Source organism: Thunnus thynnus, chromosome 10 (assembly GCF_963924715.1).
Source record: "Thunnus thynnus chromosome 10, fThuThy2.1, whole genome shotgun sequence".
Classification (NCBI taxonomy): Eukaryota; Metazoa; Chordata; class Actinopteri; order Scombriformes; family Scombridae; genus Thunnus; species Thunnus thynnus.
This window is the reverse complement of record NC_089526.1, coordinates 30,704,617-30,727,294: the sequence shown is the minus strand read 5'-3', so window position 1 is coordinate 30,727,294 and position 22,678 is coordinate 30,704,617. Positions and strand designations below refer to the sequence as shown.

Below are 22,678 nucleotides of genomic sequence, written 5' to 3'. Positions count from 1 at the left end.
GAGGCCTGCACAGGGAGACAGTGCGGTGATTGCTGCTGTGCACAGATGAGATATGATGTGTGTGTGTGTGTGTGAGAGAGAGAGAGAGAAAGAGAGAGAGGCTGGGAGATTTTCCAGTGGTGAGGAAAAAGCTGAGCTCAGACTTCAAAGGTGTGTCAGGGCATGCAGCACTCAACCAGCCTGGCGTAGATGCCAGCTCTGTGTGGCCATGTAAATTTCATGACAAGTATCTATCTATCTAGTTATCAAACTAGCATCTTGCACATGCATTTTTTTTTTTTACACTTGCATACAATTCTGTAAGGGTTTGTTCGAACAAACACTTGCCCACAACCACAAAAACTCATTTAAGAGCATTTTACACCCATACATACGCATTCACATGTCTCTTTCCCTCTGTGGTCTTCCCGTTGGTGTATTGTGTTTCTCCTCAGCTTGCCAGCTGTCAAATGCCAGCCAAAGCTCCGCTCCACCTCTTTATTTTACCCCTCCTCTCCAGCTCTTTCACCCTGTCGGCCCTGTGTCTTCCACACCTCTGTAGCGTATGCCTCTCCAGCTCTCTGAACCCAGATCATCTCTCTGGGGTTGGGCTGTCAAGGTGAACTGAGCCCTATAGCTCCACATCTTTCTGTCTGCGAAAGCGGGAAGCTCACTGAACACAGCATGCAGGTGTGGAAAGTCTAAAAACGTGATCATTGAAACAGAAGTCCTGCTTTATTTTCACTAAGGTAGAGGTGAAATTAATGGCCTATCTACTGTATGTTCAAGTAAAAAGTACCTCATATAAAATGCAGCCACACTTTGAACTGTAGGTTGTTTTTGTTATGTTTTCACTCACTTTATTAACAGGCTTATGGCATTACTATGTCTTACAGTAGCAATGCATGACATATATTGTTATTTTTGGAAGTCTACTCAGAATGTCAGTAGTACTACATGTACAGTAGCCTGCAGTTTTTATGAGAAAAATCAATAAAAACTCAATTATTGAGATTTTGTGCTCTTCCACAGATTTTCGATACATAGCAAATATTTGTATATGGATGTATAGAATGTTCCAGGGATATAAAACACATGATGATAAGACATTCTGAGTCTTAGTGCCACAAGTTCATCCATGTGTAGACACAGTGGGTGTGAATGTTGCATCTCAGAAGCTATTCTACTGTCCGACAAGCAGTCCTGATGGAGTATACAGGCCCCTTAACTGTCAGTTAGCTAGCTAGCCCTTGTTTTTTATGGAGCAGGTTACATACAGAGCCGAGTAATTGTTTTGAAAATGGTGCAACACAACTAAGCTATGATAGCTTTCTCTGGTTTGGTCTCTCCGGCTCTTTGTTTCCACAAATCAGGATTTATCAAAAGCTCAAAAGTTAAATTTGATGCAAAAGATTCTCATGTATTTAGTTCACCCCAACAAGTGAAACTGTTTCCATTAAAATGAATTGAAATCACTGTTAAAGCTAGTAAAAACACTTTTTCAATGCTTTGCTTCCTCTTATGGGCTGAAAAATCTTGTAGATTGTCCCACCAGAGTTGTGATTATGCTTGGGTTGGTTGATACTGAAAAACAAAGTGAACATGATGATTACTGGGCAAGATCTATAAGGATATCTCCTAAGGAGCATTTTTTTAATGTTTTTAAAAATACATAACGTACTGTATATTTGTTCCTTTTCAGTATTGGTTTTTACACAGAATATCTGGCTTTGAATCTGCCCTCAGATCTTCACTCATGCACAAGTTTTATTTACACATCATTAAAAAGTTTTCACAATTGACATAAATTTTCTACAGATATACAAATTCTCTGTTTTTCACAAACTTTTTTCCCACCATCACAAATTAAAGTCTGTGAAAACGTTTTGACCACGTGTTCACACATTCAAATACAGTCAGCAAATTATTTTCACATGCTCACAAAAGGTGTATAAAGCCAGAGAGCACAGGCTGTGAAATTATTCTTGAATATTATTTCACAAGCTCAAAATCTTTCAGACCCTGTTTTGATGGTACACATGCCTCAGCATGTGTATTTTTTGGGGTAAATCCATACAAAACATCTGCTGTTACTTACAAAAGTACAGGTTTAGGCATTTTGCTGTATGGACAAGCATAAACACAGTGCTTGTCAACACTGCTGTGGTTTCATGCTAAGCCTAGCTATTTAAAGTGAAGTTATTACTTAGTCCTGGTATCAGATTGAATGGAGTGGTTTTTGGACTCACTTAAGCATTTGATATCCATTAAGCCAGTGTGTGTGTGTGTGCGTACGTGTGCGTATGCATGTGCGTGCATGCATATGTGTGTGTGTGTTTGTGTGTGCATGTGCGTGTGTGTGTCTGGCAGGTTTTAGATTACAGCTGAGTTGATTTGTGGAGCTATCATACTTTGGTTAGACATGAATTTTGGCATCACGCTTCCCCTTGTTGTTTGCATGTTTGCAGTAGATACAAACTGAAAGAAATCACAGTCATATGAATGGTTATAATATTAGTGGTGTTGTGGTCTGGGTGTGCAGGGTGGTCTGAGCTGGAGGATTCCTGCACTGAAAGAGCCCTGCGGAGAGCCTACAAAATATGAACTGCTTAAAGGAAGAAATTCAAAATGCTATTGTTTTATTATTATCTTTTTTACCCCTCTAGCAGTGGAGAGAAAGAATGGTGATATTTGTTCAGTCTGTCCAGCACTTTGGTTCAGAGCAAGGTATCTTCAAAACTACAGGCCCAATATTTGTTTTGGGTATTTATGGTCCCGAGAGGATGATCCCTGACCTCCTCACCTCTCCTTTAGCGCCACCATCAGGCCCAAATTTCCATTTGTACACAAGCACTATCAAAATCTATTAGGCAGATTATCATGACATTAGGACCTAATTTTCACCTGCTATTATTATGCAATTTGTATCTGGATACTTTATCTGAATAATGACATTTGATCAAAGGTCGTTAATTACACCTGGAGTTAATACCGGTAAGTGTTCTTTCTATTCTGTCCACATTGTGATCAGATCTGGATTTCTGGATTCTGTTTGCAATCTGTACTGTGTGCATATCCACATAAGATATCTAGCTAAGTATTGCCTTGTAATACAAGGTGTCAATGGTGTGTGAAGGTGACATTTTTTTATATAGCACCTATCAAGATCAGATATGTGTCACAATAAAAACAAACCAAAGCAAATTTTTAAAAAAGCAAATAAGTGACAGAGCAGTACATTCATGCTCCCTATATGATGAACCATTTCCAATGTGGATAGACTTTTAGGCGTGCAATGAATTTGGACATAACATTTTCAAAGACTGATTTCATTGTTGGACTACCAGTCTGCTTTAAATGTAGGTTTTAGTTGTTTAATCTGCCATACATTGTACTGAAATAATTTTAGACAAAAAATATTTTGAAAATGACCATCATGACTCATGATGGAAAGACGAGAGTCTAATCTGTAAACACACTGCATCTTTATGTATGTTGAATGTAATCTGTATAGTAGACATGTAGACCTTTCATAGACTGCTAGTAGCCTACTATGAAAAGTTACATGAATATGTTAGTTAATCCTTATCTATGTAACTTTTCATAGTGCTAGCAGTCTATAAAAGTTACTACAAAAAAGTTAGCTAACCCAAACCCTACTATTTAACCTTTTATGCTAGCATTATGTAGAACTTTCTCAGACTAGTACCATGAAAACATATGTGAATGTTCATCCCTAAAGACAAGATCAAATAGAAGAAAATAACATTTTCATATAGGTTTTCATTTATCTATCGTGCCATTTAAATTCCACATCATGCTAGCATAAAAGGTTAGAGGCCATATACTCGAAACACAAATTGATGTGTAATGCCAGATAAAAAGCTGACACTTTTTGCTACTCTTATCACTTTGGAATGAGTGAAGTAGGTAGGGAAAAAAAACAAAACACTAAATACTTATTTGCTTATTTGCTGGTTTTGGTTTTAGGGACACTGGTGATGCTAGGTTATTGCTAGGCTATGTCTATTCATAATAATAATAAGTTTATTTAGTATAGCACCTTTCATAGAAATGAAAAAAATAAGACCATAAGAACGTACATAGAGTAAAAACATATGCCACAAGTTAAAATTAACCTTAAAAAAAACAAAAAACAAAACACAGGCAGCAAGGTACCTTCATCCATGATAGATCACTAATCTTAGCAAATGACAAGTCTTTATTGCTTTTGCATAGCAACCATAAGGCTACCAAATCTAAATCTCAAGTTCAAAGATCACCTCACCATACTGATTGTGTCTAGGGCTTATTAACTTCACATTTACAAAGTGTGAGCTTCCTCTAACAGGTACACATAAACCTTCCCCTCTGCATACTCCCACTAACATCTGAGTAAGCTTGCATATTATTGTGATAATTTGAAAAGACTGCATAGCAACATTTGTTAATTTACACCCATGATAGAGAAATTCCTGTGAAACCAAGTATGTGTCTTATCATAACGTTACCATAACTACTTTTGCTCGGCTATGTGCAGTCTGTTAATTGGCTGTGGTTAAACTATCCCTAATCTGCGTGAGGCTTCACAGACAAGCAATGAAACACAGCAGGTTTCCAGCCACTTCCATTGCTCTATGCTTGTGATAGGTAGCCTTCAGAGAGGAGACAGTGTATGTGTGTCGCTCCACATATCCAGTATTAGCGCTATATCCCCATGTCTGCTCATTAGCAGGCTGCGAGAGCACACTCGGCCAGTTCTCATATAAACAAAGTTGGAGGGTTTTCAAGAAGTGTGTAATTACATACAGAGATGCAGAGCAAGGGACTAAGATGTTAAGATTCCTGTCAACACAGTCTACTATGAGTGTGTGCGTGTCTGCCTTACCAGTGAACAAGACTATCTCAAGATGTTAAAGATACTACGTGAAGCATTTTGTGTCTCTGTTTCTGATAAACAAAGCTGTGACCTGCCACACACTGCTGTGACTGGTTGTGAATAAATTGCTCTTCCCTCTGAGTCTTCAGGTTGATGCTGCGTTCATACACTGGAGCACAGTGTTCCCGACTGAAACCCCAGTGCTGTCTGTTTCAAAGAGGATGCTGCAATCTGGTAACAGCGTTTGATAACAGCCAATATGGATTCAGATCAGGTAATCAAGTTGAAACGAAAACGAGAACTTTAATAAAGTTTGTGAATCACTTATAATGTCAGAGTAGTTTCTGATGTGCTGTAAAGCAGTAATCCGCACAGTCCCCTGAGAAATAATGGATAACTCTGCGGTACACAATAACACCCAATACCAAGAGTCAATGCAGGAAGTAGCAGGCAGGAAAATTAAGTGTGTGAAGCAAGCCCCCAGGAAGAGTGCCGGGCTGTGAGGCCAATGAGACATAATGACCAAAGCGTGTAATTACAACTTCTGGGTCACGTCATGGATGCACACTGGCCAAGTAAGTATTTTTCCTACACACAATTACTGGAAAAGGAGCAGCCGTAAAATGGTGAATACATTTTTCTGAGCATCACAACCCCAGCAAAATGACTCCTTTTATTATCAGAATATGATCCATTCAATGCAATAACATTTGGAAAGTCTAAAAGAGTCTGAGGTCAGCCGCCTCAGCCAGCGGAAGTCTCGGATGCGCTAGAGAAGGACTCTAGTGCACATGCTTTATGGGCCCAAAAACACTGAAGCATGTGGAAGCTTGCGGAAACATGGCAGACACACATCAGACTTACGCCAATGAGCAACTTTCATAGGAATGAATGGGTGTGGTATCCAGCTCCTCATACATGCATGGTGTGAAGTAGCGGTGGTGCATGGGTGTGTAACATGGTCACCTTCAGTACTGGAGACCTGCGATTGTGTCAAGTTTCATGCCAGAATTGGGTTTCTTTGATATTTAAAAGAAGATGAGAGCAATGAATGTAACTATGGTTTTATGAATGCTTGCCAACCACCAGAGATGGCATGTAAAACCTCAATTTCCATCACACACATCTACAGCATTTTTAGCAATGTTTCCGTGTTGCGAGATCTCGGCAATTAATTTGATGAGGACAAAGTTATCATAACCAATAGAGCTGATGGCTTTATAGCCATTTCAAGAAAAATAAAACCCAAGTTGTAATTAGCTGTAGTTTTAACCTTTAACAATCATGGCAATCTTTCTCTAGCCTTACCCAAGTAGTGTAAGTTGCCTAATCCTAACTTTAACCAAATAAGTTAGCAGTGAACATTCAAAAGCATTGATCATAATCTGCATCACTTATGCAGAATTGTCTTCTATCATCCTATGGCTTACAATATACCGCTGTGCCATAAAGCATGTAGAGACTGACAATTTTAACAGCAATGGCTTAATTTGTTCATACTATAGCCTGTCCATACTGACTCAAACACTAGAGGTGTGACAGGATGCCATTCATTGTGAATTGAACCTCAGAAAAATTGCTGGTGCTGCTCACTACTGTTTAAAGACTCAAAGGTCGCCATTTCAATGTGCCATTTAAATATTCTTCATAAACATTGTTGGATGATGCAGATAAAGGTCTTTCTTCTTGCACCTTAACACCAGTTTCCAGTTTCTCACCATCATCTCTTACAGTTACTGAAGATAGAAAATCCTGCTCCATTTTGACATTGAGTTTTTTGTTTGGGTCCAAATTTGAGTTTCATCATCCATGTTGAGAATAGACGCTTTAACCTTTTAGCCATCTTGAAGGCTGCTTGGTTTACTAATTATACTGATGTTTCAAAATGACTATATTTTTAATCTCAAACATAATTTATTAATGTTGTACAGCTACATATAGCAAGAAGCTAATTTACATGCAGCTGGGGCCAACATCAAAGCTACATTAAGTAGTACTGTAGCACACTTGGTCAATACACTTTCTTGTTCTAGTCACTACTACTCACTCAAATGTCTTTCCTGACTTTAAAAAGTCTAAATTGATTGAAATTACTCTGAACGTGAAAGTCTTTGTGAGTGATTCATAGCAATCTAAAAAGTGAAATAACATGGCAGCAGAAACCACTGAATCTTACTTTCCTAGTATGAAATTTCAGTCTCATACTTATTATGACATTGAGCTGAAACAGATATGAGTTAGTAGCCTCAGCACATCCAGTTGAAGCAGCTCTTTTGACAGGAGTATGAAATAAAAGACAAGGAAATGGCAATATGATCTGCTGACTCTCCAGCCCAGTAATCCCAGATGACTGCATCCCCCAGGGCGTTTCTCTGTCTTCTGAGAGTCACTTTCAGGTTTAGCTTTGTTTTTCTCTGGACCTTCAGGGTTGCAACACAAACCGAACTCGGTTGGCATTGAGGGCACTAAGAAGGAGGTTGTATTTTCTCCATCTGTTTTGTCTCAACAATCCACAGCCTAACCAGCTCTATATCACAAACATAAGCAGGATATGTATTTCAGTCACCCCCTTTTGTAAGAATTGGGAAATTTTACATCATCTTCATCTAAATACAAGTTGCATGTGTAAAACAAGAAATACAAGGCAATTATTAATTTTATTTGTGCAGTACTGTTCACACAAATCCTGACACAAGGAAATCTAATCTGCATTAGGATCAGTGATATGCCATGTTTGTTATTTCATGACATTTGGTTCAAGAAACCCAAATGGGCCATTTTGTTCACTGACATTTCCAGCAACCAATGTGGGGATTGGGAGGACGAAGTAACCAATTGCTCAAATAGGTCCCCACTGTAATGTTAACCCATGTGGGGCCACACAGACAGTTTGACTGAGCCAGTATTAAATCAAACCCACTGATCCAAAGGTGGATCCCATTTTTGTTTTTGTGTGTGATGTCTTCAGAAAGACAAGTAATTTTAGGGGTGATTTTTATAATGGACCTAATCCATATTCAGTTGTTATGGACTCTCACAATTTGTCTGTTAAAGCCCATTCTCGCTTGGTACTCATGTAGTCCATATTTCACCCAGATGGCTACCATATGGACATGCTAGTAGTAGGAAATCAAAGGCAGAACAGACGTGACAGCACAGTGGCTCAGTGGTTAGCACTGTTACCCCAAGGTAACATGGTCCTGCGTTTGGTAAACTGACTGTTAATAAGTTTAGTTTCCACTTCCACCTGCTTGTTATTTGAGCATGGAGGTTCAAAATGGACCTTGGGAACATATCAATAAAGCATGAAAGATGCAAAAAAATAATAGTATTTTATCGCACACCTGCTTATTATGTTCTTAATGTCAAATTAACATCATCATCTTTGTGTGATGATTATCTCAAGTAGACCTAAGACCAGGAAAGAAATTGCTAAGTCAACAGGGACCAGAAGTCTCCCAGTGAAATTCCCTTAAATGACTGAACTGTCAGAACATTTAGCCAGAGTCTTCAAGTCACAGCTTTAAGTCCCAGTTCTGTCCTTTGAACGGCTTGCTGCAAACTACAATACCATATACCTTCAGACATCCAAAATATACCCTTGTATCGAAGTTGTAGCTTCCTGTCGCAAAATGAAACCCAATCATTCAGTGTAAACTCATTACATATAAGCATAGTGTACATGTGTGTTTTGTCATTTGCAGTTTTCAGTAAATCATACAGCAGCAAGAATGAATTCATCTGTGAAAAGTGAATGTAAAACTCTGCCTGTGAAAGCCTTGTTTGCACAATACGACACAAAACTAACACACAACAATGCCAAATATACACTGGATCTGGGTCCATGTGGGCCCGTGTGTAGCACATACCATACAGATTGTAATCCAAACTGTGTATTGTGGTTTGTAGATAAACATCATATAAACCTCAAACCTATATAAATTTTCAAATATACATGCCATATACAATCAATGTATGTTTACATCCAGCATACTATAGTAATTGTGTATTCCATATAACATACAATCATTATATGTATATGTATGTCTATGTACATATACAGTATGTATACAATAGATTAATAAGAGTGGAAAATAGATCTGTAGTTGCAGCCCATGTTATAAATTACAGCAAGCTGTGATGAGGTGCTGCATAGCCTGGAAGACCTCAGGAAAACAAGGAGACACTCAGATCCCAAACAGATGGGATCTCCCTCATCTCACACACACACACACACATATTTCTCCCAAGATGCAGCTTTAATCCCTTAAAGATCATGAACTCATGATTTCCCTCCCCACAGGCCGACCGCAGCCGGACCTTCGTCTCCCGGCTAATTGTGAACATATGTGACACTCAGAGGCCAAAGCCCAGTGCTAGATAAAATATGATCTGTTCCTAATCATACCAGCAATCTCCACGCAGCACTGGAAGACCAAATATCCTATTGTTTATGTAATTTACATGTTTGCATGTGGGGCAGGCCAGAGCAGGAATGCAGAAATTTACTGGAAAATATGTTTAACTACTTCAAGGTAATGGCTTGTCATAAACGTATTGTCCTTTCATAAATCATGTTTGTTAAATGAGATATAATTGGACATCAGCATTAGTGTATTCAGTGCCAGATTCCTAGATACCCAAGATTGCATCACATTTATTGGCATATACTTACGCTTTTCTACACTCTATTTTCAGCATTTGTGATTCACAACATACTGGTCCAGTCTTGGTACCAGACTGTAAAGATGTTATGTGACAAAAACAGAAATTTCCAAACAAAAGCAGACATCTCCAAACACAGCAGCTCCCAATTTGGGTGCTGCAGCACCCTGGAGTGCTTTGAAGATGGGCCAAGGGTGCTGCTAGTGTTCATTTCCTTTTTTGTGTGTGTGTATATTTTCACAAACATTGAACCACATAAAGAAATAAGGCAACATCTCAAAGATTTTCATTTAAATAAATGTCTGTTAAGTCACTGTCTATCACCAAATGAGGTAACACACTGGTCATTGAGCCTATGGCCCACTAATGAAAGCCCTTGTATTTGTAGTATTATGAATTAGGTGTTGGTGGCAACATTCTGGGAAAAATAACAAGCAGCGTCTAATTTAGCATGGACGAACTTGACTCAAGCAGAGATAGTGAGCTTGACTCAACCAGCCTGCATTTTATGTGTGGTGTAAGGTAAGGTGTGAAGTAACATTTAGCTAGCTAACACTAATGTTACAGTATGCAATGTTCTTGAGTAAAGCCAAACAAGAACGTTGCTGGTAAATACAATTTGCTGTGACTGAGTGTGATGAGGTAGAAATCCGATATGCTTTGTTTGTGTGTCTTTAGTCAGACAGCATTGAGCTTTCACCACAGAAAAAAGTTCTATGGCTGCTTTCACACATTTAGCCTATATGCATGTAGCCATGATTTACAATCAGTTCAATGTAAGCTATAGAGTTAGGCCTCAAGGCACACTGTAACTGTGACAAGTTGTTTTTTTAATGATGGATAAGCAGTAACAATTTTTGGATCCTTTTGTTTCAGTTTATTTCACAATGCACTCAACAGTTCTTCGTTGAGTAGTACGCTATGTAAGGTTTAATTCTATTGTGACAGTGATTCTCATTTGCATCTGTATTGACATACTGCATGCAGTCTACGGGGAGTGACGAGGACATCGATGAGGATACAATCAATGACCTCATGGACAGTGTGTCAGTGTGCATTTCCTCGTTGTGTTGTCAGTTATTACATATCCATATGATTCTTATTTCCTGGATCTTGTGCTTTCAAGAATTGACTGGGGAGATGATTCAATGAGTCCTTTTCATGACCAGTGAAGCCCAAGTTCACAAGGGCCTGACAATCCCTCTGAGCTTTGTGACCAAGAAGATAAGAGTGGCAGCTTGGATGAAAATTACATCCCCCCTCTCTGTATCGATATGTGTCAGTGGCTGTCTGTGTCTCTTTGGCAAGCAGGTGATTGCTGAACATTCGTCATTAGTTAGATATAATCTATACATTTACAAGGGCTGTTAATCATTAGAGGATACCTTGTTTAATTGTTCAGTTCTTGTTCAGCTGTCAATTGCCTGTGTGCAGTGCACCCAAAAGCAACATACATTTATGAATCTGTGTGTCTTTTTTTTAGGCCATTGTGCACAGTACTTCACATATACCACCACTGAAAATGACTCCTGTAACATCATTAACATCGTCTATGCTGATGTAGAAAGAGGCCTTCATACAAACACTGAACAAACTCCTGCCTGAGATCTCGCTGAAGGAAATCTGCACAGACGCTCATGTTCAAATCCATGCCATAATGCGTAAGTAAATCGTTAGTAACACAAATCATATTTAAATATAGATTATATGTAACTGATGAGGATAACAGTAGCATTTCAGAAGAACTATTATGTGTGCTTTATGTGTTGTGTTAATTGTTCATTATAATGATATGCTTACAAGTGATTTTTTGTTGTTGTTTTGGAATCTACACAGGCAGGAATGAGGACTGATCAATCAGAGATCTTGCCGTGGCTAAAGGACATCAAAGGACCAGAAGAAAATAGCGGTGAGGAAAATAAGGGCTTCGAAGTAAGTAACATAAATGAAGAAGTTGCAAGCCACTGGAATGCAATGCTAAAATTCATTTAAAAGCAAGTGGGTGCGGAACAAAACTAACACACATCAAAAGAAAAAAAACTAACAAATGGCTCCACAAAACAGCACAGCTCCTGAGTAAGAGATTTGAGCTTGAGGTGTGTGGTCTGTTGTCTTGTGCAGCCCTTGTTTGTGCTTGCCTTTTGCTTTTTTGTGTGTTAGTTTTGTCCTGCACCTATTAGCATTTAATACTGTAAATCTTCACCTTTGCATTCACGTGGCTTACAACTTCATTTTTGTTTGCTTTCCCAATCATAGAGGTGTTGAACCTATAAAGGGTGGATGTAAAAAAGAGGAGAAGGAAGTAACTGCATAATGAAACAAAATCAAAGTTTATTGAAGCCTCCAGTGAATACCAACTGTACAGCGTTACCAGGCGTAGATCACAGACAATAGTCTATGATCTACATGCAGACCGCTTTTTGAGGATGTTCTTTCTCAAAACGCACTGCAGAGCAGTCTGCATGTAAGTCATAGCCTATTTCCTTACACTGTAAAGTTGGTTCATATGGGATGTTTCAGTAAATTGTATATTTGATAGTTACATTCAATAAATTGTATTTTTGATTATACATTTGTATGTGTTTTTGTCATTACACTGTTGCTTCCCTCCCCTCCTCTACATTTTGGATTGGATTTGCCTTTTTGAGAACTCTATTTCTTTTCACTGCTTTGTGTAGAATGTGTAAAGGGGTAAGTACACTATAGCTTTTATAATCACCTATCTTGGGCCAATAAAGCAGAAGTCATTTTTTATTGTCTTCTTCTTCAACAGGTCAGTAAACATTAATTGTGTTTGCGAACTGTTAAAAGGAAATTCACATATGTTCTTCCTGTGCCACAGGACAGTTCAGTTAGTATTTGTGAACACGCACCACTCTCTCCTAAAGCTAGAAATCAGAGAGAGAACTCTCCAATTGGTGATGTAACTGGGATGTAAAATCTGGGGCTCCATAGACAATGAATAGGGCTCTGTCTTTATGAGTTCATAAAATGTTTGTGTGCGCTCTTACACCCAAATGAAGTTTATAATCTAGCATTGCTAGAAGATCTGAACCCGAATTAAAATCTCATTTGGGTGTAAAAGCACAAATAAACACTTTTTATTCTCTTTATAGAAAATGTTACTCAGAGTTTTTATGAAGTTTTTATGAACTGTTGAGTGTTGAGTGAATGAGGCTAGCTAATGTTAGCAGCTTTATTTCCTTCTCATGTCTGCTGTGATACATCAGCTGTTTTTGTTCCATTTTTTTTTAGAAAGGATCCCTGATTAACTGTCACACAGCTTTTTAGATACAGATTTAATAAGTCTGTGAGCTGTATTTTTCTCAGTAACATTTGTGGTAGCAGGCGCTAACAGGCTAAGCTAACAATGTGTTCATGGCGTTGCATTAGCAGCAGTCCAGACAGAGCAGAAAAGCTGTACGATTCCCTCCCTGAGTGTGACGTCAGATGAAAATGGAATAGTAATAGTTTTGAAATGGGATATAAAACTTGAAATTAAATATTGACTGTACAAAGGAAATATGGACGGTGCTATGGAAAAAGAAATAAAGTGTATGAAATATATGAAGGTGACAAGAGCAACAATTAAATGTGACATGTGCATAAATGATTTAATTATCTAACAGTGGAGATTGAATGCAATGTACAATCTAAAGTCCAGTTTGATGAAATATATGAAAGTGACAAGTGCAGGGATGAAATGTAAAGTCCAGTAAAGTCAGTTTGATAACCACACCTTCATCCTGTTTATATGGTACCATGGTACAAGATGGTACACACACACACACACACACACTATTGGATGATGTGGCTCAGTATTTATTGAGGAGGACTCAATGTTTTAAGAAAGATGATTTCATATTAAATATCCTCACCCACATATTCTTGGAAATATAAAATTAAATGAGCAACTTCACATTCTATGAAACGCCTTTTCTAAACAGAGATAGTGGTGTTTGGATTTGAAATTTATCTTTTAATTTGAAATGGAATGAAGCCAACTGACTACCCAAAACAGTAGTCGAACACAACAAGTCTGGCGGGTCATCTGGTTCACCCACCGGACAGACACGGACCATTGACTGTACTGATAAAATTAAAGAAGTAAAAACAAGGATAAAATCTTGTGATTAAATGTTGAGTAATGTAGCAGTTATAGTTAAAAATGAATAACAAATGAGAAAAAACAATACAGCTTCTGTGCTCCCGAGTTCTGACTGACAGAAAAAAAACATACTGCCGTGAGACTGGGTTAGAATATTGGACTTACATTCACCACGTGGACTGAAACTCTAAATAATGTTGCTAAGTAATTGCTGGATGTGGAAATAAGCAACTATTAGTTAACAAGTTCAACATACCAACTTCAAAGGTGAGGATATGACTGTTGTATTCACAACCTGTTTCCACTGCCCCCAAGTGGCCAAATCATCAGTTCTGGAAGGTTCAAGTCAAATAATTACCAGCACGTCATCATAGCTTTATTTCTGACAGACTAGCACGTCACTTAATACTAATTGTTAAAATAAATTCTGATAATAGATGTCCATGGCGTCATTTTTAGCTTAAAAACATAGTTAAGGGTTGTGTGGATGGGGTGTGGGTGCCATGAAAACAAAATCATCAGATATTTTAAAAAAGTTTTGGAACTACTCTCCTAACAAAAGTACATTTTTAGATTTAGACTATAAATCTAAATCATACATAAATATAGACCATATTTAGACAGATTAGACAGGCTAGATTTCACAGGCTACATTGCTGTGGCAGATCCTACTGTTAGCCAGCATCGTTGCTAAAAAGCAGACTTTCCTGGACAGGTTTCCATTACACATTCTAACACAGAGCAGGAGGAGGACAGTGACACAGGGTATGAGATGCAGAATGGATGAACAGCTCCTTTTTTCAGGTTGTTCTAAGCCAGGGTTGCATTTGAGCCTCTGGCCATCAAAATTATGAAAATTATTTGTGCCATAAGCTTGTGCTTGCCTTTACACTTGCTCTCAGTTTAGAAGAGCCGTAAGTCTGAATACCATTAATATGTTTGGGTTTTTTCAGTCTTTTGTTCCAGCTCTTTCTTTCTAGGTCAGTTTGATGTTGCCTACGGGTGATGGTGTGTAAATAGGAGCAGTTGTCTGTTTTGATATTGACCCGCGGCCCTCTGGGAGCTTCTTTCTCTGTTCTTTACTGAGATCCCAGGTGACTCAATCCTTTTTCTCCTCACTGAAGCTGTGGGGTCCTTTCTTGTTGTTCAAATGGAGATGGTGAAGATGCTGCATATAGCTTGGCCCAGAAGAATGAATTTTGACTTACCCAACAGCACAACAGTATGCTGAAAGAGACCACCCTGCTGCTTTGGGTTCTTCTCATGTAGCCACACCTCTGTCTCCAGCAACATGAGAAATTTAAATCCAGACGAGGAGTGGAGGAGAGCCTTTATTTGTGTAATTGGGATGCATTGTGGAGTCCTTTATCAAACTTAGTCAGTCAATATGTTGCCTTTGGCTCAGCAGGGTCTTGTTACCCAACAGCTGTGTTGTTTGAGGAGGAGGTACGGCTGCATGACATGATGTTCAAGTCAAATTTTCAAGATTTAGGTGAAGGGTTCATACAAACAGTTTAACGATGGGTAGGAAGTTGTGGAGGTTAACAGGACAGATTCATCAAAGCTTTGCAAGGTTGCAGCAAGGCCACAGAAGGCTGCAACAAGCTCAATTCTGCATCCAAAGACTGCATCCAAGCTCTGAACTCAACATGAAAACTTGGACTAGCAACACTAGCCTTTTGAAGCATTGCACATAAGTTTAATAGCTCAGCAGCCAATTATTCATGGATTTTGCAGTCTTTTAATACGCTTAAGGAGGAAGTAACTTACTGTGAATCACTGCTGAGCTGACAACATTGCTCTCAGTCACCAGTGAGGAGGTCACACCACTGCTAAAAGCTATGGATTCAGTCACTGATAATGGTGATTCAGTATAGTCAGTTCACTTGAAGACTTGTTGGTAAATATTTGTTTGTTCATGCTGAACACCTCTAGACTAGTGCAGAGCCACTCACATTTAAAACTACAGATGACAAAACATTGGAGTTTAAAAAACCCACACTTTTGTTGTTTTTAGGGGAGTTCAGGTCTCTATTAGTGGAGCTTAGCTCCCCTTGCTCCCTTTTGAACACTGGTCAAGACAACACAAAATTTTACTATAACACAGAAGTTTAAAAAGTTAAGATAATTAATTTAAAAACAAGATTTTCTAAGCTGTGGTCAAACCAGAAAATGTCACCACAAAGTTCAATCACACTAGGTGTCAAGTACTAGTTTGTAACTGGCGAGCTAATTGCTAACATGTTAGCAAGCCCGGTAACGTTTTCCGGTATTGTTTTTCCAACCCAGTTTAAATGAAATCACGCCCACTTCTGTATGACGAAAGCCTATAAGGAATGACGGAAGCCTAGACAAAATGACGGAAGCCTAGACAGAATGACGGAAGCCTGGACGGCTGCATTCCCAATGGCTGGGTTGGAAAAAGGATAGACGCAGCTAGGAACATGCTAATAGTAAATCACAATAGCTCTCCAAGCTTGATATCTGCTGGCAAGGTTGGTTACTAACTAGATAATAAGTCAACAGAGATAATTGAAGAGATGTATTTGCACCATTGCCCTCTGTCTCAAAACTGTCTGCAAACCTCTTTTGTGGAATAGTTTACAGGCTGGTTTCTCTGTAGCAGCCTTAGCCCTAAAATGCTGTTACATTTTTAAGGAGTTTCTTCCCATTTAATTGTTAAATGGCAGAAACACAGTAGGCCATAGTTAACTTTACATATTTTACTGTTACTTTCCATGGTGATGTTTAGTTGATATTATGTGTTTCCTGTAACTTCAAATGCTTTGCACAGTACATCACATGTATATCTACATATAGATATGAAAGAAACAAAATTAGCCTTTAAACCAAGTTTCCTATACAGTTGAAGGAGAACTATGACACTTGAACATGAGCACTTTGACAAAAAAAAAAAAAAAAAAATCATCACCAGATGGTCGACCGAGATACTTTTAGACACATTCAACAAGTACAGCAATGACTTCCTGCAACTAAGGTATTGCATGACTGTTGGATACAAGCGTGTGAATATCACATTGTTTTAATAGTGGAGAAGTGGAGAAGTTGATGTATTAATACAAACAAAATGTGACAAAATGCAATGGAACGTGATTTCCTCATGGTTTTTTCCATTGTGTGAGCTTTGACTAGTGCTCTTTTGACTATGTTATTGTTGCGGCCTCTTCTTCTGCAATAGTTTCATGGCACCAGACTGGAGAATTAGCACCACCAACTGTGTATCAACTCCTAATGTTCACATATTCCAACAGTAGTGGAAGGAAATAAGCATTAATCAGCATTTTATTTTGCTGATTTTCTGGAAATTGGGTTAAAATTTGAACTGCATTTGGATGGAAACTTCACTAATGATGATTTAGTCCACTGAGTTAAAAATGTGTTTGTTCATGCGCTGAACAACTCAGTTAGTAAACAAATCTGATCTTTGTTCCATCAGATCCACTCTGCTGATCATGATCTTCGTGGTAAATTGGTTTTCTGTGCCAGACCTCTCATTCAGGGGCATTTGATTGTCAATTGATTGTTTAAACTGTTTTGGCTTCAGTTAGCTTGGTCATTTTACCACTGAGTTGGGCTTGTGGAACGGCTTAAACCAAACATCAGTTTAAGTTAACTGAAATCAGGCTTTTTGCAGGAGGTGTAGCTTTCTTTAACCTCCTCTTTGGAACAACTTCCATTTAGTCAGAATATGGAACGCTTATTTCCATTCCTCCATCCTGCAGAAAGAGCTGCAGAGGCGAGGCAGTAGAAAGGATTGTAGCTGTCTCTGTCCCAGTCCTCATTAGTGCAGAGCTGGTCTGTTTCCTCTCTCTCTCTCTCTCTCTCTCTCTCTCTCTCTCTCTCTCACACACACACACACACACACACACACACACACACACATGCACACACACATGCATGCATACACACAGAGCAATCTCCAGCTCTAAACAGGCTGACAGTTTGAAGATAGGCCCACTGTGCCGAGCAGAGCAGAGGGCTGTGAGATGAGAAAGCCCCTGAGTAAAGGAGAATGCAGGCGAACGCTTGTAATTGGGGCCTGAGTATCAGCTGCCAAATATCTCCTGTTAGTTCTCTGCATTTTTTTTCTACTATTACTCTGCTAATACTATGCCATCTATATATGCAAATGAGACAGGGCACACTTGGCAGAGTTCCTGCCCTCAGCCGGTCTCTGTCACAGGGAGAGCAATGTTCACTTTTCTCCCACAGATCACTGACACAAAATAGCACTATACTTCACTTCAAGCCTTTACAAATGGGCTGTAGCCCTAATTTCTACTCATTCACACTCAACATTGAGACACTATTAACAGTTGCTCAAATCACTTTCACACTTAACATTTCTGCCTTTTAGTTCAGGTTAGTTTCATGTTCACGCTGGCTTTTACGAAGTAAGAGCTGTAAATATCAAGTCACATCTACTGACTGGTAACTCATTTACTGGACAGTTTTGGTGACTGTCATGCTTTATCATCCTTTATCACCCCTTTTCACTGTTACGGAAAATCATAGTAGTCCATATTTAACCACTTAGTTACCATGGTTACCAAATGATCTTGTATAATAATATAAAGGTGCTTTCACACCTAAACTTTTTGGTTCGGTTAAAACAAACTCTGGTGTGTTTAGCTGTTAAGCGCAGTTCTTTTTGCCAACTCTGGTGAGGACTAAACAACAGTTTGAAAGTTTAAACAACAACACTTCCAAGCAAACTCTGGTGCAGTTTGTTTGTTGTGTGAAAGCAAAACTGAACAACAATGGGATTTTATGAAAGTATGTGATTTTAGATTGATTTCAAAAGATAAACTACATTAGATCCATCTGCTGATCATGAACTATCGAGAAAGTAATATCCTCATCTGTTTAAGCATATCATAGCAGAATTAAAAGGAAATAATCAATATTTTTCTATGGAACAGACGATGAAACTACTGGTGTGAAAGCAACCTAAAATTAGCTTTTGCAAATGACAGTTTCTCTGCCAATCACACCTGTGTTACCAAGACAAACTGAAAGTTGACTTAAATATAGTGTTGTGTGTTCCCAGCTTTGAGAAATGTATAGAGGTCTGTGTGAACTGATCAGACCTGAGACTTATTATAGCCAGCAATAGCAACTGGAAGTTAAAGGACAGGTTCACAATCTAAAAAGTCAGGTGCCCAAATGAACAGTGAAAGAGGTTTTCCTCGCTGTAATCGTTCCTCCTGTTCATACTGACTATTAAAAGATCCCCTTCAAATGTGCTTTCAATGTAAGTGATGGAGGCCAAAATCCACAGTGTGTCCACATAGTCATTTTATGGAAAAATGTTTAAGAAATTTAAAAGTTGATGTGAAGCTTATATGAGTCTTCAGCAGTCTGAGTTAATCATATCAAGTGGATATCTGACACATTTACAGTCTTTTAGCATCAAATTCCCTCTTTGTGTTTCCTCAGACAGTGTTTCCCTGTTGAGCTGCAGTGGAAGTATAGTAACAAAAGAGGGACTTTGGCACTAAAAAGACTGTAACGTTGAAAGATATCTACTTGATTTGACTCATTTGGAAGCTTCATATTAGCTTCAGATAAACTTTTAAATACATTTTTGCACAGAAGGAGGACTGTGGATTTTGTCCCCCATCACATTGTAAGTGCATTATGAAGGGATCTTCTTATGGTCAGTATGAACAAGAGGAATGATTACAGCAAGAAAAATCTGTTCCAATATTCGTTTGGGCTCTTGACTGTTGTTTTCAGACAGACTTGAAAAATTGTGAACCCATCCTTCAAGGCAAGGCAAGTTTATTTGTATAGCACATTTCAACAACAAACCAATTTTTATGTGCTTTACATAAAACATAAAAGACATCAAGACAAAATGTAAAAGCAACATAAGGCAATATAGACATTTAAATCCAATTAAAAAGAGTTGAATAGAAAATAAAATTAAGCTAAAATAGAATAAGACAGATAAAATGGGAAAATACAAATTACAGTGCAATGTAAGATTTAATCAAAAGCCTCAAAATTGATTTAAAAAAAGGCAGCAGTAAACAGAAAAATCTTCAGCATTGTTTTAAAAGAACTGAGAGTTGCAGCAGACATACAGTTTTCTGGGAGTTTGTTCCAGATATGTGGAGCTTAAAAACTGAAAGCTGCCTCTCCATGTTTAATTTTGACTCTGGAGACAGAAAGCAGACCTGTCCCAGACGACCTGAGAGGTCTAGATGGTTCATAATGTAGCAGCAGATCAGAAATATATTTTAGCCCTAAACCATTCAGTGCTTTATAAACCAACAGCAGTATTTTGAAATCCATTCTTTGACAGACAGGAAGCCAGAGTAAAGACCTCAGAACTGGAGTGAAGTGATCCACTTTCTTAGTCTTAGTGAGGACTCAAGTAGCAGTGTTCTGAATCAGCTGCCGCTGTCTGATTGATTTTTCAGAGAGACCTTTAAAGACTGCGTTACAGTAGTCAAGTCTACTGAAGATAAACGAGACAAGTTTTTTCAAATCCTGCTGAGACATAAGTCCTTTAATCCTTGATATATTATTCAGGTGATAGTAGGCTGACTTTGTAATTGTCTTAATGTGGCTGTTGAAATTCAGGTCTGAATCCATGACTACACCAAGATTTCTGGCTTGGTTTGTGGTTTTTAACATTACTGATTATTCTTCCTAACTGAAGAAAATTCTGGCACATCCAGGCGTTGATTTGTTCAATGCACTTACTCAGTGCTTGTATTGGACCATAGTCCCCTGATAATATGGTTATGTAAATTTGTGTGTCATCTGCATAACTGTGGTTACACATTTTGTTGTTTTCCATAATCTGAGCTAGTGGGAGCATGTAGATGTTGAACAGAAGAGGCCCCAGAATGGAGCCTTGGGGAACTCCGCATGTCATTTTTGTCTGCTCAGATGTGTAATTACCTATAGACACAAAGTAGTCCCTGTCCTTTCAGTAGGATTCAAACCAGTTTAGTACTGTGCCAGAAAGTCCCACCCAGTTTTCCAGTCTAGTAATATGTTGTGGCCGACCATGTCAAATGCAGCACTGAGATCCAGTAATACTAAGACTGAATTCCGCCACTGTCTGTGTTTAAGTGGATGTTATTGAAGACTTTAACAAGAGCAGTCTTGGTGCTGTGCTGTGCTCTTGACTGGAAGACATTAAAACAGTTGTTTAGTGCCAATAAGTTGTTCAGCTGTTGAAAAACAGCTTTTTCAATGATTTACTTAAAATGGCAGGTTTGATATGGGCCTATAGTTGTTCATTAGTGATGTGTCTAGATTGTTCTTTTTTAAGAATGGTTTGATGATGGCAGTTTTCAGAGTCTGTGGGAAGATGCCTGAGAGAAGAGGCATGTTGACAATTTGTAGAAGATCTGAGGCCCTGCAATTAGAAACATTTTTGAAAAAGCCTGTTGGCAGTATATCAAGGCAGCAGGAGGAGGATTTCAGATGTTGTATAGTGTCCTGGTTGATAGGATCAAATTGTCTCATGCTACTTTAATTGATTTTAAGTGGACACCGGAACAACACATACTCTGTACCTGATGTGGAGGTCTATCAAATACGGCCTGTGCATTATTATTGTTTTTGGTGATGATCTCAGAGAAGAAAGGCCGCCTTGCATTTCTCAGTTCCAAATTATAAATGTGAAAACATGTCATAATGAACCTGGAGATTTGTTTTTTGCCACCTGCGTTCAGCTTTTAAGACATCAATTTGGAAATGGAACAAGCAAAAGAAAGGGCAGGTTGCGTAAGGTCAATAGCCTACGGGTTTAGCTTCATCCCACATAACAGCAATGTGCGCAATTCAATTCTAGCTGCCAACCTTTGTACCACTCTCTCTACCTATGTTTCCTGTCTCTCTCTGTATTGTCACCAGTCAAATAAATGCAAAAATACAAAACAAAAATCTTTAAAAAACATGTTTATCTAGCTAGCATAGCATAACTGATCCACACAGAAAGCAGTGATGAAATGCTTAGTCAAATAGGCAGTCAAATCTCACTTCTGTTCACACAGTCATGTTGCACATGTAGAAATGTGATCACTTGTTGAGAGCCATTGTTAGCCAGCAGCTGTGTACTGTTAATATAGTCACCTGCGTGCTGTGTCACACTTTGTCGCTCCTACTTATGTTTCAGATAACTATAATGTCTTTTAAAAGAGGAGAGCAGTTCCTGACCCCGTGTCTCTGGTGTTGTATTGTATCTGTATGCATCCTGAGGATGAATCTGCAGTCTTTCCCACCTCCTGTTGTGTGTTTGCAGGGCCAGGTGGTGAGGCTAAGCTTACACTGGGGGGACGTCTCTGCAGAGGCTGGTCCGGCTGCTGTCTGAAGCACCCTTGTCTTAAGTAAATTATGACATGATGTGTTGACAGACCAAACAAAGGCAAAGAGATATTCCCATGGTGTAGGATGCCTGGCCTCCAGGCTGAACACACCACACACTTTGTGTTCCCATACAGCCCAGCTAGAGCTAATTGCAAGTTAGTCACGTTAGGATTACAGAAAAGAAAGTAAAGGCTGTTTGCTTTGGCTCAGTGTAGCAGTTCATCCCATCTGTAATTTGCCCTCGTAAATACCTGTTGTACATGTATAGTGTTGCTACTGTAAGTCATTAAATTACTGATTGTTATAAACTTTATACGTTATTAATAGTTTTTGTCTCACAGTAACAGAAAGGTGGATACAGTAATACATTTTAATACATTTGTTAAACATATTTAATGGATTTTTTAACAGAAATATTCTGCACTCACATCTTTGTCTGTCAGATCTCAAAATACTGCTGAAACAGTCAAACTTCTGTAAATTTATCTGTAACAACTTTGATAATTGATTGATCATTACAGTTGTTTAATCAAGCAAAAAAGACAATTAACCTTTGGTTCCAGATTCTCCAGTATGTGGGAATTTGTTGCTTTCATCTATTTTGTATAATTACAAAGGTAATGTTTGTTGTTTGTTTTGGCCAGTACAGTAGGTCAGACAATACAATTACTTGAAGACATTACTTTGGGCTTTCA

At 38.5% G+C, this 22,678-nt stretch overlaps 1 long non-coding RNA gene across 1 annotated transcript; it reads left to right on the top strand.

Annotated features, from left to right (window-relative positions):
* Positions 1-4,064: 4,064 nt before the first annotated feature.
* LOC137191966 (uncharacterized) lies at positions 4,065-22,296 on the top strand. The gene is made up of 5 exons (XR_010930469.1): positions 4,065-5,132; positions 10,650-10,834; positions 11,007-11,184; positions 11,360-11,455; positions 21,919-22,296. It is a non-coding gene; the product is annotated as an uncharacterized lncRNA (long non-coding RNA).
* The last annotated feature ends 382 nt before the right edge of the window (positions 22,297-22,678 follow it).